Genomic DNA, 15,770 nt, shown 5'->3' on the forward strand with positions numbered 1-15,770 from the left:
AGTTCAAGTACTACCTAAGATACTTATTAGTTGTGTGCAAAGGGCTCTGCTTCAGTTTCCTTAGCTGTAAGATGAGGATAACAATAGCACCTACTTTAAAAGATTGTTGTGGGGATGAAATGAAATAATATTTATAAAATGCTTTGCAAACTTGGATGCAACTTTCTTTTGAGAGTCTTATGGTGTGCTAGGAGATTGGTGAGTGAGGAAACAAAGAATCCAGGTGCAAGAATATTGGAATTGGCTGAAGGTTAGGATGCAGATAAATACACTAGCCCTGAGTAATCACGAAGAATTTTTAGGGGTAGTGAGAAGGATCCAGGAAGACTGAGTTCCAGCTTTTGTTAGTACTGGCCCATGAGAGTGGCAAGGTACACAACATTGTGCACATCCATAGATAGATGTACCAGTGAGGAAGGACAATGATAACCAAATTTTATATAGCACTTTAAGGGTTGCAAAGTACTTTACATGGTCATTCTCATTTAGGGTTCACAACAACTTTGTGAATAAGGCATGTGAGATATTACTAATCATTTTATAGACGGAGAAAGTGAGGCTTAGTAAAGTAACTTGTTCAGTAAAGTGTGACATGGTCACATGCCAACTTTGGTGCCAAAGGCAGGCTTCAAACTTTGGAATAATTAATTCCAAGTCTGGTATACTTTCCATTACACCATACCCCTTCTACCATTTAATGAGGAGAGAAACCAATAAGATTCTTTGTAATTATTCCTGGAAATAAAACTACCACCACCATAGTTCAATGTCCTTTACAAATGGATAAACTATCTTGAAGAACTTGAAGAACATTGAGCATATTTCCCTTACTTTTTACTTTTTCTTGAGCCCCTATAGATTTCAGAGTGGAAAAAAAGATCCTCTCCCTAAAGCTTTGGTTATTCAACCTCCTATTCCCACTTTTTGACATTCAAAAAAGGCTTTTTTGTTTATGTGTTTAGCTATGTTCTTCTACTCACTCTTTAGAACTAACTCTGGGTCTTGAAATCCAGGAGAAAAGTAATATCTTATAAGATGTGTCTCATCAGGGTGTTTTGAAAGTTAAAAAATAATGTAGAGTAGCTTAATTTGTAGGGAAATTACTAGATTTGGTTTCTGAACCTCATTCTTCCCCAACTAGCTGTGGGAACTTGGACAAGTCTCTTAACCTGTCTGGGGTTTGTCTATAAAATGAAGCAGCTAGACAAGATAATCTCTAAGGTCTCTTCCAGTTCTTAGATTCTGTAACGCTATAAAATAATATCCCTTATTGACAAATATTCTTCTTCTGTAAATGAAGAATAGCTTGTCTTTGCAGCACTTGAATTTTAATTCATTTAGGGATCATAAACCATCTGATCTAACACAAAACCCCCAAAACACTATGATGTAAAATGTCAACTCGTTGTTGTCATCTATCAGGAGATAAAAATCATGGCAGCTATGTGATGCAGTAGATAGAATGTCAGGCCTGGAGTCTGGAAGACCTGAGTTCAAATCTGGCCTCAGATACTGTAATATCAGTTACGTTGGGTGTCTTTGATTGAGTCTTATTTGGTGCTAAGCCCCAGGCCCAAACCCCTATCTATTAGGTGCTAAGCCTATGTGGACATGAAGCCCTCAGGGTCCAAAGGGGAGCTGCTAACACCAGAGGCAATAGTAAGAGCCTAAGTTCTGGTAGCTCAGATGACGTTTGATGAAGGCTAAAGAGTTCATAAAAAGAGAAAACACAACTATTTGCTTAGGGCTCTCACTCTTGGTGGTGTGCTGACATGGAAACTCTAGGCAGCTGTTGTTAAGAGCCCTCCAGCTTCTAAACCTGGATGTTCAGACTTTGTTAAACTCTGGTAACTATGAATTGAGATTTGAATCAGAGAAGGTCTGTCTGTTGATGTTTGTAATTTGTTTGTATTTGCTCTGAAGTTCAGGTTGCTGGCTTTTCCCCCTGAACTACGTGAATGATATTTGTATGCTGGATTAAAGTAAGATTGTTAACCCCTTAATGCTGCTTTCCTTAGTAAAGCAGACCAAAAGAACCTAGGCTTGCAGCATTCTCGTTGTTCGGCTCGTGTTGGTTTTTCACCCCCACAGCAGCTGCTAACTGAATTGCTGCAACAGATGCTTACTAGCTATGTGACCCTGGGAAAATCATTTAAGCCTGTTTGCCTCAGTTTTCTTATCTTTAAAATGAGCTGGAGAAGGAAATGGAAAACCACTCCAATTCCTCTGCCAAGAAAACCCCAAATAGGGTCAGGAAGAGTTGGATGCGACTGAAACAATAAATAGAAATAACGTGACTTATGGACGGTGGCCAGTTAATAATCAATCAGGGATGCTCTTGAATTTTTCTTCCCTTTATTTAACAGGAAAAAAGAAATGGCCTTTATGGGCAGAGAAAGAGCGTAAGCATTGAGTTGGAAGGATACACAGCCATTTAAGGCTCACTCTGTTAAATTCTGTTTATACAGCACTTAGAGGTAGATACTGAAACAGTGACAGTTTTTCAAGAGGTAAATAAGCTTAAGTCTTTGCACAGGGAAAAACAAAAGAGTGTAAATGTATTACAAATCTTTGAAATATATTTGATGGCTTAAAACACTGTGATTCCCCACCTGACTAAATTAGAGGGGTGTTTATAACATGCTATTATGACATGCCTTTATAACATGCTAAGAATGAACAGGAGTCAGGGCAGGCCTTTTCCTATAAAAGACTTTGCCATTGACATAATTGCCAAGCAAGGGCAAGTGCCAAGCAGCATGTGTGGACTTCTGTACTTTTTCTGTGTAAAGGAAAATAAGTTCCTACCCTGCTGATCCTGGCACATGAAGCTTCAGTTTTTCCTCTTTAAAAGCTCTAGAATGATAGGGAAAGCATTCTTCCCAACCCAGAATTTCTCACTATTAGAAATCTGGAGCATGACAGGCCCTCCTTGATGAGCTGGAGTCTCCCTGGGGACTCCAACTTTGTAGAGTGTGATCTGCAAGGAGCATACAACTTTTTCTCAAATAGGAAAACAATCAGTCTGGGCTGAAGTGTTACTTAGATGAGCCAGCAAGAAAGTAAATTATCATAATGTGCTTATTTTATAATTTTGTAAAAAAAACATCAGTTCCCTGGTAAAGAAATTTTCTTATAGCTGGAAAGCACTAATCCTCTGAGACCTTTCTCCCATTCACGGAACTCATCAACAAACTTTCAAGTTTCTGGTCTCTCTGCTTTGGCTATGGTACTGTCGGTGATAGGCCGTTTGGCATGTGTCTCCTGCCAAGACTGTGGAGTTGGCTTTTGTATCTCAGGATGTGATTGTGTGTGCTTCTCACTTATTACATCTCTTAAATTCAATTAGTGCCCCTTGTGCCATGGGAGGCCGGTGCACTGTCTGAGAGGAAAGAAGAAACATTTCAACAGTTACTTGTATCACGGCCTGAGCATTTTCATAGAGCAGTTGCCCCCTCTGAATATAAATTCTATTCACAGCAAGGGTCACAAATCAGTAGTTGTTAGAATCCATTATGAAGAAATAAACATTTATCAAATTGCTTTTTGAGAAGGTGAATAATTTAGCACCCTCTCCCCCGCCAAATACTTACAACAACAACAAAACCATGCTGCTGACTGACAATTTATTTTATTCCTCAGAGACGCTAGAAGTGGCAGCATGCTGAGTGAATATTGATCAGCTGGATATAGATAAATGAAATCCCATTTACAATTCTTGGGTTACTAGCCTGTCACCAATTAAAACCAAAGAGCATGCTAATGTACCAACAGTATTAATAAGGACTCTAGGGGTTGCTGCTGACCAAGGTGCTATGTTGTTGTTTCCTATTTCTTCCCTACCACTCTAATATCATAAATTCTTTGAGAATGGCCTGGTCCCTCATTTGTTCATACATGTCTCTGGATTTAAAGACAAGGTACTGCTAATTAAATGGCATTTATTTATTTTGGATGGAGACTTAAAGATAAGGCTGTAGAATCATGGAGACCTTAGAGCATATTGAGTGCAAATCCAAGCTCTTTCTCAAACTCTTTTCAAAGTTTCTGTGATACTTCTCTCTCCTGGTTCTCTTCCTACATATCTGACCATTCCATCTCAGTCTTCTTTGCTGGATCTTCAGCCAGGTCATTCCATGAGTGTCCCATACGGCTCTCTCTTGAGCCTTTTTCCTCTTCTTTTATTTCATTTGACCTCATTAACTCTCATGGATTTAATTATCGCTCCTATGTTGATTCTCAGATCTCCTTACCTAACTCTAATTTTCATCTGACCTCTAGTCTAACATTTTCAATTATTTATAGGACATCTCAAACTGGATATTCTGTAGATATCTTAAATTTAACATGTCTAAAGCTGAACTTATTTTCTTTTCCCCTAAACCCTCCCCTCTTCTTAATCTCTCTATTATTGTTTAGGGTACCACCATCCTCCCAGTCAACCAGGCTCACAACCTAGGTGTCATTTTCACTCTTCACTCTCTCTTACCATCCCTCCCCCACCTCCATCCAATTTTTTTTTCCAAGGCCTACGGATTTTACCCTTATAGCATATTTCACTTATGGCTTCTCCTTTCCTCTAACACTACTACCATGCTGGGGTGGGCCCTCATCACTTCATGCAAGAGGCATTTCTAAGGTAGTATTTTAAGACAGTGAGTAATTGGATGTGAAGGATGTGGTTAATGAAGATGTCTTTAATTGTAGATCTTTAATCTGAATGATTCTTTCATTAATCCTCATCCTTCTTGACCTCTCTATAGTATTTGGTATTGCTGACCATCCTCTCCTCTTGTATACTCTTCTCTGATTTTTCTTAACATTACTCTCTCCTAGTTCTTCTGCCTGCCTCACACCTGTATGGGATGTTCAGGGCAAACTAGCACTTCTGGTGTGAGAGCATGCTGAGTTCTTTTCAGGGCTGCTTATCCACCTTTGATGTCAAAATATCCCCTTTTACTCAACTTTCACCTATGACTCCAAGAAGCTGTAGCATGCACAGTGGTTACAGTCTACTAAACCATCTTGGTAGAATAGACCAGGTTGAGGATAGCTGGAAGGACTCAAACCTGTTGATGAGTTGGGGGGATGTCCACATCAAGCTTGTGAAGACTTCCTCCAGTTTTCCTCCAGTGGAATGGGCAGATGAGAATAATTTGTTCCAAGGGCCACAAAGGTGGCTGACATAGGTGCTGTGGTGCACTTAGAACTTGGTCAGGCATCAAAGATGCCAAGGTCATTCACTGCATCCTGGGCCATCACCATCATTTTGACTTTTGTCCTGCCACTGGACTTTGATGGCTCTGGAAGAGAGAGTGATGCTGATGACTTTGTGTAACTCTGCCTCATTTACATTAAATTAAAGGGTGAGTCAAGACACCCTGTAATGACATTGGTTATCTTTGAAACATGGACAAACAACATCCTTTCTTCAGTCTTCTTTGCTAGCTTATCATGCCCTTTAGTGTGTTCATGCCTCAAAGCTCTACCCTGGAATTTCTTCTCTTTTTTCTTTGTCTTGGTGACCTCATTAACTTTATGGATTTAATTATTACCTCTTTACAGAAGACTTAAAGATCTATACATCCATCCTTAATCTCTTTCTTGAACTCAATTTCCATATCTAATGAGGTAACATATGTGAAGTGATCTGTAAACCATAAAATACTATATAAAACTAGGTATGAATCAAGCACACAGGTGAAGGCATCATAGAATTGTGTATCTAGAGCTAGAATGGACCTTAGATTTCCTCAAATATGTATTTGATACACATTTGATACACCAAAATTGGTATTTGACAAATGAGGAAAATGGGGCTCAAAGAAGTTAAGTGACTTACTTTGAATCACAAAGCTAGTAGATGTCTAAGGTAGGATATGAATCCAGGTCTACCTGATTCTAACAACACTACATCTAGAAAAATTCTTCCTTAGAAATATCAGAGGAGGAGTGGAGGGGTAAAGGTAAAGATATATTGGAAAAAAGAGGGAAACTGATGGAATTCATGTTGAATTACCTTAGTTTTCTAAATAAAGTAAGAAATGAAGTCACCTGTAGAGACTGAGGAGTAGAGTGGAGGGTGGGGTTGGAAGTTAGGGACCTAAGTTGAATGGTATAAGTTTGGAACAGAACCGTAGGGAAATATGATACGTAGACACAGGACATGTATAAAAGAATCAACTGTTGAGTAGTAAAGAGGGGGACCAAGAGCCATAGAATTAACCAAGGACAAGACTTGCAACCCTTGAAACAGGAAGAAAGATGGTAGGATGAATGGCGTTTAGTCTGCTTAGTTGCCAGTTTCTTATGCCGTCTTATGAAGAAAGTAAAACTGCCCAGTAACAAGGTATGGAAGCTATGGTCACTCTGGGAAGTGTCAGGAAAGAAGAAGGGCTACAAATTGTTTCTGGGCTAAGAAACCAGATAGACTCTAATAAAAACAGAAAGATGTATATCTGTTGGTGGCATTTAGATGAAATTCTTAAGTGGAAGAAGTGGGATGAATTTAATGCCTTTTCAAGTGCTTTCCTTTCTAGTGTTTTCATCTTTTCTGCAGTTTTCAGAGTGCCACGAGCATTAATACTTTTCTTCCTACTGAAAAAGTGAAATAATCAGGAGTCTCAAAGAGCTAGGGACCTCTAACCATGGATTTTCTTATAAAAAACAAGTGCATCTTTTATTTGTCTCCTTGGTTCACAATTTTGGGTCACAGAGGAACAAGGAACAAGCATATGTCCAGCGGAAGAAAGAAGTTATGCATGTTGTATTAAGGCATATTATGCTGATGGCTATGGACTCTCTCATTTCTAAGAATCCATTCATATTCTGAAAGAGAAAACTGACTATAATATTCTGAAACTTTCACCCACTAAAGACGTAGAGATACTTGCCTAATTAAGAAGGGAAGTCAGCAGATAAGTCCAGATGTTAGGGAGAGAGAACAGTGCTTTGAGTTTGTGCCTTCCTTTCAGAGCCTACAGTGTTTTTTTTCTCCAAATTAAGCATCTCAGAAGTAGGATGAGAGTAAAGGACAATAGTTTGGGAAATTGTTCCCTCAGTATTTGGGGTGCATTAATAATTCTTATATTTGCAGCAACCAGACGTCATGAAAATATTGATTCAACGCAGAATTGTTTTACCTAAGAGTAGAGTTCTGCTGGTTTCTGAAAGTGCTGCTCACTGCTGTAGGCCCTTTCACACATCTCTAATATGGAAGGAGTTAAGTTGTTGCAAAACAAACAAGCACACATGAGTGGGTTACATTGCTGAAAGAAATGAATACATCTATTACTTAACATACTCAAGGAGTCAGTTATGTTTTCTGACTTGAGCCTGATTCCAGATAACTTGGCAAGAGCTGCACACTGCTACTAGAGGGATGTAAGTTACACTAATACCATAGGGAAAAATGGATTTACTCACTAGGAGGCCCTATTAAGTGAACATCTGTTAACTGTAAAAATCCCATGCACCAAATGGGAAAATATAATGAAATTCAGAGCATTTGAACAAATTAAAATCATAAAATACCAGTGGGCAGAATAGCTGTGAATTTCATGATTCTGTAATTTACATGGAGACTTGGAGCAATGCAAAACAAAGCAGGAAGACTTAAGATTATTTACAGTGCAGATTGAATGTTGTTATCCTTTCATTTAGAAGAAAGTTTTGAGTCAGGGGGAAAAAATATCCTTGATGAGGAAGTTAATGTAAAAAGTTTCCCAGCTGAGATCATTGCTCAATCCAGTTCAACAAACATCATAAGAACCTATTGCATGCAGGGTACAGTGGTAACATTTGGGAAGAGACATAGTTTACATGAGACAAGGGTCTCTGCCCTCATAGTATTTAGGGGGCTATGACACATGTACAAATTACTATCATGAAAAATAAGATATGATAAATGAATTGCAGAGACATGAAACAAATATGAGGTCCAAGGAAGATATGTTAGAGGGACCAAGGAACGTGACATTTGAATTGCATCTTTAAAGACTGTAAGAACTCAACAAGAGTAGAGAATGAGTAAGAGCATTTCAGGAAAAGAGAAACTGGCTGAGCAAAGGAATGTAAGTAGGAAAGCAAAAAGTGTATGAGGGGGCAGAGGAATTTAATTTGACCAGTAAATCGAGTATGTGGCAAAGAACTATGCAATGAGATGAAGCTTAAATGGCATCGTGAGGTCCAATTATGCAGGGCCATGAATGCTGGATGAATGGGGTTGAACTTCGCTCAAAAGGCAACAGGGAAACATGGAAGTTTTTTGAGCAGAGAAATTAGATGGCCTGATCTACATGTCAGTTGGTCCAGAACTGAAAATATGTTTGAGGAAAGAAGTACAGCTCTTGCAGGGTCAAATGGCTTATTCAGAATATATACTTCTCAAAGTCAAAAAGAGAGGAGAAAACTAAGACATTCAACATCATCTTCTCTCAATTTTTTAAAAATTAATTAATTAATTTTTAGTTTTCAACACTCACTTCCATATGTTTTAAATTTTCTCCCCTGTGCTCCCCCCACCTCACCAAGACAGCACGCAATCTGCTATGGGCTCTACACATACATTCCTATTAAACACATGTTCACATTAGTGATGTTGCATAGAAGAATCATAATAAATGGGAGAAACCATGAGAAAGAAAAATAAAACAAAGCAAAACAAAAAAGAAAATAGTCTGCTTCACTCTGCATTCAGAGTCCATAGTTTTTTATCTGGATGTGGATGGCATTTTCCATCATGAGTCCTTTGGAATAGTTTTAGATCCTTGCATTGCTCTTAAGGGAATTTCTTGGGGCATTTAGTATGAAGATATAAGGTATAAGAAAGTGTAAGATATAAATGAAGGTATAATATTTCTTGCACCATGGATATATTGAACATAGGAAACTATGTCAATGTACTATTTGGGGTATGCCCACAGGTCTAGAAATTCACTTGGTTATATTCTTCTGGAGTGGAAATACGACCTTCTCAATAGCCAGATAATAGGTCTGGTTTTCATCCTGATCATAGCTTCCATCTTAGAGTCAGCTGCAAGAGACAAACACAGGTTAACTAGAGTAAATAGATCTATTAGGATGGGGTGAGGTCAGTTTGGTATCAATAATGCATAAATTCCTGTGGCTATTTGGACATTTATTATATTAATGTCTTTGCATGATTCAGTAGTGGTGTTAGAGTTATTTAATCTCAAGATTACCTATTCCAATTTCCTATACGAGCAAAGGAAGTGTGTATGTAGGGGAGTTAACCAGGGATGCGAGGAATGATAAAGGGGTCAAAGGCACTTAGCACATGTGAAAAATAGTGATTATTGTCAGGTGCATATAAATGGAATAGGATTTTTGAAAGATGGGCTCCTGCCCCATCTCTTACAGTGCTCTAATTGGAGACCCAGCATCTCTAATTGTACAGCAAGGTCTAGTTACTATAGTTGAGAGGGAAGCTGTATATCAGAGGGCAGAGGGTGAAGCTTTTAAATAAGGCCTCTTTCCCAAATGCCTAAGCAAGAAATTGGAACAGAAATATACTGCGGAGCTAAAAAGTCTAAAAGTGCCTCTTAAATCTTCACTACAATTACCATAATACAGAATAATAGATCCAATACTATTTTTAAAAGCTTTTGAAGGTTGCAAGAAGCAGCCATAAATTGTGGGTTGCAGAAAATCTGTGACTGTAGTTTTTTAGAGGCTTTTATTTAAATGAAAAAAAAGAGGACCTCTAATGAAACCAGAGAGAAATAATAAGGACCACTATGAAGTAATGGAAATGTTTACTTAGCTTTAGAGGTGCAAAGAAAGTATAAATGATTTTGAGTGTATGCTTATTTCAAAAATCAGATTCTCCTTGCCTGCTATATTTGGTGACAATCAGGTAAGTTCAGTTTAGTAAGCTACTTGTAACTGTGACTGTGTGGAGGGAGGACATAAAGAAGGAAATGGCAAAGTAATCTGAATAATATTTGGATTGTACAGAACTCAGGGGAAGATGGAGTGACAAGACTTTTTCTCTTCCTCCCTAAACCTCTCTCCTCCTTCTTTCTTTCTTTGCCTCTTCCCTCCACCTTATCTCTGACTACATCAACTTTGCCCTCTTGCCCCTCTTACAGCTAATCATCCAACAAAGTTTTAAAGTGTTTCTTGCACCCATATCATGTTTTCCATTTTTCCCCTCAGGCAAATTGTAGGTTGGCTATGTTTTATGTATTTATTGAAATTGTTTTAGATCTTTCATGCAATATAGTCCATACCTTAGCTTTTTTCAAACTTCTGAGCCTTTATGTCATCTTATTTCTCTTGGCTATATTAAAAGACATTTGTATGTGCATGCATGAGTGCATGTGTGTGTATGTGTATGTGTGTCTGCATGGTTTGAGCCTTGTATTTTCCTACAAAGGAGAATCATTTTGCTTGTGCTACTTTGCCCATCCTCCACCTGTAAAAATACCTACTATCCTCCAAGACCCAGACAAAATTTTTATCGCAATCACAAGTAGTCTCTCTTTTGAACTCCTAATATTTTGTCCATACTACACATAAAGTAGATATGGTGCCTCGCATTGTAACTATTTGTAGACATCTCATGCATTCGATAGCATTATAAGTTCTTTAAGAACAGGGATAGTACTTTATTCATCATTACTTAACCCTTATATTCTTGTGAATTCCAGATGCTTAATAAATATGTGTTGAATGACTGAATGAGCCAATGTTGGGCTTTTTTGATATGAGAACGGCCTAATCCAAGAGCTGCGTAGCTACATGAAAAATCACAATAGATCTCCACTGTATGGGGCCCATTTGTCTTTAGCTAGTTTCATATGATCCACTTAAAAAGCTGAACTGTATTGTGAGGCATTGGGTGTCATCTGGTAGGTCAATTTGTTAGTGGGTCTCATGGCTGAGAGAAGACTTAAGATGCTCTTAAATTTGCTTCTGGAAAACCTTTGTGTGGAACCACTGACCAGGTTTTGCGGTAATGTAGCAAAGTGGCCACCATGGCTGAACAAATATTGACTGTGATCCTTGTCTTAAGTTCATGTTCATTCTGTAAGTTCTTTTAAACCACTCAGAAGAAGTAGTTACTTTTTTGTACTGCCCTTCTACAATGCCACGTTATTGAATCCCAAATCACATTTTCTTATTGGGTTCCAATACCATCCAGTTTTATCTGATTCCTAGTCAATGGAGCAGTTCAATGAGTAACTCTAGAGAACATGAGAAGTGGAAAAGCAGACTAAACCCTTTAAGCCTTCTTTCAAAAGAGGAAAGAAAAAAATATTCTTTTTTTTACATCACACTCACTTCCCACTGGTTTCTTCTGCCAATAGAACTCTCCTTGTAACAAAAAAGTAGTGAATTAATAAATCAATACAATGCCTTGCTTAAAATGTCAATCCCATTCTGATCTCTATGTTATCATATCTCTGTCAAGAAGCAGGAGGTATGTTTCATTCTCTCTCTTTGGAATTCATGATTGGTTACTTCATTTGACCAGAGTTCCCCAATCTTTCCATGCTATTTCCTTGTACATTATTGTGGTCATTGCATACACGTCCTCCTACTTATGCTTACTTCATTCTGCATAAGTTCATAAAAACCTTCCCAAATTTCTCTGATTTCTTAGTGTTTGTTATTTCTTGTGGTGCAGTAATATTTCATTATGTTCGTGTACCACAATTTTAACAACCATTCTTCAATTGATGGATACTCAAGTTTGTAGTTCTTTGGTCCTATAAAAATGATGCTATAAATATTTTTGTATCTGTGGGGCTGTTTTTCATTTTTCTTTACCTTCTTAGAGAATGTCTAGCAGTAGCATTCTAGGGTCAAAGGCTATATACAGATTAGTGACTTTTTAAATATAAATCTAAATTGTTTTCCAGAAGAGTTTACTCAATCTACAAGTGTACAAACAGTGAATTATTGTGCCTATCTTCTCAGAGGCCCTCCCACTTTTATAATTTTTGACTTTTGTCATTTTAGCCAATCTCATGACTGTCTTCACACTTCTTACATTTGCCGTACCCCAAAGCAAAAATAATAAAATTGTAACTCAAGATTGCTACACATAGTCACTTGATTTTTTACAGAAACACAACTTAGAATAGAAAGGTGAAAAGAAGAGGACTGGAATAAAATCAGGTTGCTATTCCCTTACGACCAGAGCAAGCATTCACAAGTCAATTTAGCAGAGAGAGAAGATTGGACTTTGAGCCAGAAGACCTAGAGGCAAGGTGTGATCCTGTCACTTTTTGCTAGTTCTATGGATCTTGGAGAATTCACTTCACATTTTTAAGGTTCCATTTCCTCTTTTATAGAATAAGAATAATATTCTTTTTATTTTTTTTAAAGAAACATTTTATTTTTTTCAATTACATTAAAAATGTTTAATGTTCATTTTTAAAAATTTGAGTTCCAAATTCTCTTCCTTTCTCCTTTTTCCTCACCTCTCACTGAGAAAACACACAATTTGCTATAGGTTATATATGTGCAATCATACAAAACACAATTTCATATTAGTCATATTATGAAAGAAGACAGACCCACCCCCCCAAAAAAAACAACCCAAGAAAAATAAGGTAAAAACAAATATGCTTTGATCTGCATTCAGACTGCATCCATTATTACCGTGGAGGTCGACAGAATTTTTCATCGTTAGTCCTTTGGAATTGTCTCAGGTCATTATACTGCCAGGGATAGCTAGTTCATTCACAGTTGATCATCTACAATATTACTGTGTACACTGTTCTCCTTGCTGTGTAAACTTTACTTTCCATCAGTTCATGTGTTTCCAGGTTTTTTCCTGAAATCATCCTGCTGGTCATTTTTTTATAGCACAATAATATTCCATCACAATCATACAACACAACTTGATCAGCCATTCCCCAGTTGGTGGGCATCCCATCAAATTCAATTCTTTACCACAACAAAAAGAATTGCTAAAATATTTTTATACATATAAGTCCTTTTCTTTTTGATATCTTTGGGAGACAGAACTATTAGTGGTATTGCTGGGTCAAAGGTATGCATACTTTTATAGCCTTTTGGGCATAGTTCCAACTTGCTCCCCGGAATGGTTGGATCATTTCATAACTCCATCAACAGGGCTTCAGTGTCCCAGTTTTCCAATATGCCCTAATCTGACAGGAGTGAGGTGGTACCTCAGAGTTTTTTAAATAGGCATTTATATAATTAATAGTGATTTAGAGTATTATTCAATGACTACAGATAGCTTTTATTTCTTTGTCTAAAAACTGCTTGCTCATATCCTTTCACCATTTGTCGATTGGGGAATGACTTGTATTCGTATAAATTGTGTACTAAGTTCTCTATATATTTGAGAAATGAGGCCTTTAATAGAAACATGTAAATATTTTTTATAGTTATGATTACTATTTGTGTATATCTTTCTATCCTATTTTCCCCCATTGATCCTTTTCTTTCTCTCCTTTCATCCTGTCCCTCCTTATATGTGTTTTGCTTTTGACTGCTTTCTCCAATCTACCTTCCCTTCTATCAGCTCCCCTCCCCTGTTCTTATCCCTTTCCCCTCATACTTCCATGTAGGGTAAAATAGATTTCTGCACCCAATTGAGTGTGTATGGTTCTTTGAGCCATTTCTGATGAGAGTAACATTAAAGTGTTGTCTGCCATGTTTACTCCAATGTAAAAGCTCTTTTATGCCTCTTTTATGTGAGATAATTTACCCCATTCTACCCCTCCCCTTTCCCTTGTCACAGGGTATCCCTCTTTATCACCTCTTAATTTTATTGGTTTAGGTATCATCCTATCATAGTCAACTCACATCTGTTTCTTCTCTCTCTCTATATATTCTTTCTAAGTGCCCTGAAAATGAGAAAGTTCTTAGGAATTACAAGTATCACCTTCCTATGTAGGAATGTAAGCAGTTTAACCTTATTGAGTCTCTTATGACTTCTTTTGCCTGTTTACCTTTTAATGCTTCTCTTGAGTCTTGTATTTGAAAGTCAAATTTTCTATTCAGCTCTGTCTTTTTCATCAGGAATCTTGTAAGTCCTCAATTTCATTAAATTTCCATTTTCCCTCTGGAAAATTGTGCTCAGTTTTGCTTGGGAGGTGATTATTGGTTGTTATCCTTGTTCCTTTCCCCTCTGGAATATCATTTTCAAAGCACTTGATCCTTTAATGCAGAAGGTGCTAAATCTTGTGTTCTCCTGACTAGTGCTCAACAATATTTGAAATTTTTTTTTTGGTGCTTGCAATATTTTCTCCCTGAACTGAGAGCCCTAGAATTTAGCTATAATATTCCTGGGAGTTTTCATTTTGGGATCTCTTTTAGAAGGTGATTGGTGGATTCTTTCAATTTCAATTTTACCTTCTGATTCTAGGATATCAGGGCAATTTTCCTTGATAATTTGTTAAGGTGGCATCTGTATTCTTTTTTTTCTTTATGGCCTTAAAGTAGTCAATAATTCTTAAAATTATCTCTCCTTTATCTATTGTCTAGGACAGTTGTTTTTCCAATGAGATATTTCACATTTTCTTCTATTTTTCATTCTTTTGATTTTATTGTTTCTTGATGTTGCATGAAGTCAGCTTCCACTTGCCCAATTCTAATTTTTAAGGAAACATTTTCTTCAACAAGCTTTTGTATATTTTTCCTATTTAGCCAATTCTATTTTTTAAGGAGTTCTTCTTTCCGTAGATTTTGTGCTCCATTTACTATTTGGCCTATTCTATTTTTTTAAGTGGTTATTTTTTTCAGTATTTTTTATTCCTCCTTTACCAAACAGTTGACTCTTGTTTCCTGATTTTCTTGTATCACTTTCCTTTCTTTTCCCCAATTTTCCTTTACTTATTTTATTTGATTTTTCAAATCCTTGTTGAATTCTTTCAGGAATTTTTTTTTGGGGGGGTGAGATCAATTCACATTTTTCTTTGAGGCTTTGGATGTAGCTACTTTGACTTTATTGTCTTCTTTTAAGTTCGTGTTTTGATCTTTCCTGTTGGCATAGCAACTTTCTATGGTCAGGTTCTTTTGTGGTTGTTGTTTGCTCATTTTTTCCCAGCCTATTTTTTGACTTATAATTTTATGTTAAAGTTGGGCTTCTGCTCCTGGAAGGGGCACTGTTCCAAGCTTCAGGTTTTTCATGCTGCTGTTTTTAGAGCTAGTTCTGGTGATCTGTAAGTTTTCTATTCTTTCAAAGTGATATGATCTACAGAGAGGTGTATTTACTACTTGCCTGGTATATGCTCTGGCCTGTGAGTGATCACAAATACTTTTTTTCTGACCTGGGACTGTATCCATGCTGTCCATGCTGCTACTAGTGTTCCCCCTTGCTTTGAGAACGCAACCTGGAACTGCATATGAACAATGTAACAAAGTTCTTCACCCAATGCCAGCAAAGGGGCCCCTGAAATCTTCTTCTGGCCAGCTATCTGGTTCCTTTACCTATGGTTTGCAAGCTCTAAAAGGCATACTGATGGTTTGCTGGGCAGGGCCTGTGTTGGGCTGTGCTCCACTCTCATACCAGTGAGACAGTCATTTCCTGCCAACATTCTAAGCTGTCTTGGACTGGAAAATTATTTCATCCTGTCATTTTGTTAGTTCTACCACTGAAGAATTCATTTTGAGATGTTATTTTAAAGTTGTTTGGAGGAGAATTTGGGAGAGCTCAGATGAGTTCCTGCAATCTGTGGGGATAATATTCAAAGAAAACTGGGAAGACCTCTCTACCTTTACAGAGAGAAATGAAGAAAATTAAGAAAAAATAATTTAGAAAGGCT

The sequence above is a fragment of the Trichosurus vulpecula genome, chromosome 3, assembly GCF_011100635.1.
Source record: "Trichosurus vulpecula isolate mTriVul1 chromosome 3, mTriVul1.pri, whole genome shotgun sequence".
NCBI classification, from domain to species: Eukaryota; Metazoa; Chordata; class Mammalia; order Diprotodontia; family Phalangeridae; genus Trichosurus; species Trichosurus vulpecula.